Below are 4,061 nucleotides of genomic sequence, written 5' to 3'. Positions count from 1 at the left end.
CTTCAGTTAATGTACTTTAGGATTTGGTTTTATTCTTTCAATTGGATTTTGGGTACAAGGGGGTTTGAACCCAAAACCTGTATGTTAATGTAGAGGCACTGCCGCACATATTTCTAATTGTTAGCTTTAAAACAACTTGAACGTCATAAATCATCTTTAAGGACATCACATTTAATTATGCGTCCTTATAAAAATCGGTGGGAGTGGGCAAAGCCCAATTCTGTAGTAGTGTTTAGTCCCTTGGTTTTTGGTTGTTAGGTCACTTGCATTATTTTTTTAATTTTAGTTAATTTTTCTTTATTTTTTTAGTTTAAAAAACAAAAACAAAAAAAAACTGTTTCTTTATTTTACTTTTCTTATTTAGACTATTTCCTACTTGTGTGTTTGTTTGTTGAGACATTGTGATTATTTCTATCGAAGTGACGGGTCTTGTATTACTTTGTAGTACATGTAAGACATGAGCATCGATAGCGATCGTCACTTGTCTTGACTTGTTTGCTAGCTTTTTCTTAGGTTTCCTACTTAGTCTTTAATTTCTTGAGTTATTGGTTTTCACCATTTCTTTGCTTTGGTTATTTTATTTTCTTGTTTAATTGTTATCCTACTTTCTCTTCTTAACCCCTCTTATTCATTGTAAAAAGTGAAATTGGAGTCTCATTGCCTATTTTTGTGAATTCTTGAGTACTCATTACGTGGTCTCATTTTTTTTGTTCCAAGGTGTATGAACGAAGCATCTTCTTCATATCAACCGACCGCTCTTAGAAGCGGAAGAATATTGAGTGAGGACATTAGAGGGAGACCAAGAAGGAGGATTCGAAGGCCATTAGTGACCGAGAGCGCTCCACCTCGAGTTCTTGATCAAGAGAGGGTACCTTTAAGACATTCACAAGGAGAATTCAACATGGGAAACACACAAAATCCTCCCCAAGGCAAGATTATGAGGGAGTATACTAGCCCCACTATTCTTGATCACCCTTCTTGTATTGTACTCCCTTCATGTGAGCATCACTTTGAGATCAAGCCAACTACCTTGAGCATTCTACCCACATTTAATGGCACGGCCTTGGAAAACCCTTATGACCACATTGCGGAGTTTGAGCAAGTGTGTACTACCATTCAACCTAATGGTCTCACTTCTAATGGTTTGAAGCTTAGATTATTCCCTTTCACACTCAAGAACCATGCAAGTAAGTGGTTGAGCAAGTTGCCTCCTAGATCAATACGTACATGGGTTGAGATGCAAGAAACTTTCTTAGGAAAGTACTATCCTCCTTCAAGAACTTCCAATGTTAGAGATGAGCTAATTGCATTTTGATAACTCCCACAAGAAAGTTTCCATGAGTGTTGGGAGCGCTTTAAGGATCTTGAGATTTCATGTCCTCACCATGGGTTAGAGAAGTGGTTTCTTGTGGACAAGTTCTATAGAGGATTGATGGCGGACCAAAGACAAAGAGTTGACACTTTTAGTGGTGGAACTATTGCAAGCAAGCTTCCTGATGCCGCTTGGGACACATATGAAGAGCTTTCACTTAATTCCCTTCATTGGGATGATCATGATGCAAGGAGACAACAAGCACCTAGCAAGGAGAACACATCAAGCCATGGTGGAATCTATGCGGTTCAACGAACATCATTCGGGCCTTCTATGCATGAGTTCAAAAGGTTAGAAAGCAAGATTGACCAATTTCTAAACCAAGTGAACCAGAATCCTCCTCAAGCACAAGTCAAGATGGCAACTTCTACATCATGTTTGCTTTGTGAGAGCTTAGCACATTCTACTCGAGATTGTCATTTATCATCTAAATTTCCAGAGTTTATGGAGGAGCATGTTAATCAAGTTGGAGTGTATCAATCAAGGAACCAAAGAAATGATCCTTACTCTAACACTTATAACCCCGGTTGGAGGAATCACCCCAATTTTTCTTGGAGAGACCAAGGAGGTTCATCTAGTGCATTTCAAGGTGGAAAGCAAAGCTTTAGAGGTGGCCAAGGTCAAGACTCATCAAATGTTCCTAATTATGGCAATGCACACCAAGGAAGCACTCATTTTTCACAACATGGTCAACATGGACAGCAAGCATATGGGCCTAACTATCAAGGTCAATCAACCTCAAGGCATGGATTTCATGGTCAAAACACCCCTTCCGAGTTTACACAAGGTGTTGGTTATAGTGGTAGCAAGTTTCAAGGCAATCCTAGCTCATTTCAAGGCCCCCACCAAGGTGAGAACTACAATTCCCCTCCTATTCTTCAACGCATTCCTATTCAAGCTCCAAGTGAACAAAAGAAGCCTAATTTTGAAGATTTGATGGGAGAGTTTCTCAAGGTTCAAACTTCTACTAATGCGGAGACCAAGCAAAGCATCTTTTCACTAGTTCAAGGGTATCAAACTCTACAAGAAGGCATGGCTAGACTAGAGGTACAAGTGGGCCAAATGGCCACCAACATGAGTGAGAGACCAAAAGGAGCCTTACCTTCACAACCGGAGCCAAATCCAAGAGGCCAAATCCGTGAATGCAATGTCATTACCACTCTAAGTTCGGGGAAGGTATATGATAATCAAGTTTACATGCCCACATCTTCTAGTTTCCATACAAATCCTTTATTTGATGATGATATTGACTTGCATTCATATGGGGCCAAGAGGGAAGAAAATGTACCTCTTGGTCATGTTGTTGATGATCAATTGCATATACATCATGATTCTATTTATCTCAAGGAGGATGGGACCGGAAGGGAAGAAAATGTACCTTCCGGTAAATATGGAGTAGGTGATGTGACTTTGAGTGCAAAAGGAAGAAATAAGGGGGTAGATAAGGTAGCCCGAGGGGAAGAAAATGTACCCTCCGGAGAAGCTATTCTTGGCAAAGGTTATGGTTTCTTGTCCTTTGCGAATGATGTGAGAAAATATGGTTTGATTGATAGTGGCAAGGAAAGAGCTTTATTGAAAAAGAACACTTCTAAGGATGAGGATGCTTCGCCCCTAAATTAGATGGTGAGGCCATGAAGGCTAGGGACCCATCTAAGGCCAATGACACCTCTAGGAAGGTTCTTGATGACATTAGACCCACCACTCATGAGTTTGAGCCATCTACTTCTAGAGAAAAAGAGGGGAGGAATAAGGAGGAAGATTTACATATGCATGGTAGCTCTAGGGATAGGAGTTGTCCGGTCTAGTCATCACTAGGTGAGGCCTTAAGGAGTAAGAACCCTAGTGGGACCGTGACTGCCCTTAGGGGCACCACCGGAAGTCTCACATTTGATCCACCTCTTGATTTGAATACATCGGAGCCACCACTTCCTTATCCTAATGCCGCAAGAAGAGAAAATTCAAAGAGGGGTAAGAAGAAGAGTGGCTTGATGAGGGAGATACAAGAAATATTTAAGAAAGTGGATGTCAATATCCCATTGATGGACCTCATTCATCAAGTGCCGGTGTATGCTTAATTTCTCAAGAGCTTATGCATGAACAAAAAGAAATTCAAAGCCAATGAGACATTTGAGTTGAAGGAGGAAGTAAGTGCAATTATCCAACGAAGGCTACCACCAAAGATGCAAGATCCAGGGAGCTTTACAATAGGGTGTACTATAGGAGAGAAAGTGTTTGAAGGAGTTCTCATGGACTTAGGGGTGAGTGTCAATTTGATGCCCTTGGCTATATATCGGAAGCTACAAATTGGTGAGTTGAAGCCCACATCGATTAGATTGCAATTAGCGGATCGTAGCACAAGGCGTCCGGTGGAAGTTGTAGAGGATGTGCTAGTGAGAGTAAATAAGTTTATTCTACCGGACGACTTTGTAGTGTTGGATATGGGTGAAGACCCCTACCTTGACAATGAGTTACCTATCATTCTAGGCCGATCACTTATGGCAACGGCGGGTGTGAAGATCAATGTATTGAAGGGTACCATTAGACTCAAGGTGTTAGGTGACAAAGTGAAGATCAAAGTATTGAAGGGTACCATTAGACTCAAGGTGTTAGGTGACAAAGTGAAGATCAAAGTATGCAATCCATTCTATCCGCCGGAAATTATGAAGGAGGTATTCTCTATTGATTTGGT

The 4,061-nt window shown here is 40.9% G+C and overlaps 1 non-coding gene across 1 annotated transcript; it reads right to left on the bottom strand.

Moving 5' to 3' along the window:
* Nucleotides 1-1,285: 1,285 nt before the first annotated feature.
* Nucleotides 1,286-1,392, bottom strand: LOC112174995. Its single transcript, XR_002926295.1, has one exon. It is a non-coding gene; the product is annotated as a small nucleolar RNA R71 (small nucleolar RNA).
* Between the last annotated feature and the right edge of the window lie 2,669 nt (nucleotides 1,393-4,061).

This window comes from Rosa chinensis, chromosome 6, assembly GCF_002994745.2.
Source record: "Rosa chinensis cultivar Old Blush chromosome 6, RchiOBHm-V2, whole genome shotgun sequence".
Classification (NCBI taxonomy): domain Eukaryota; kingdom Viridiplantae; phylum Streptophyta; class Magnoliopsida; order Rosales; family Rosaceae; genus Rosa; species Rosa chinensis.
This window is presented reverse-complemented; position numbering and strand designations above follow the sequence as displayed.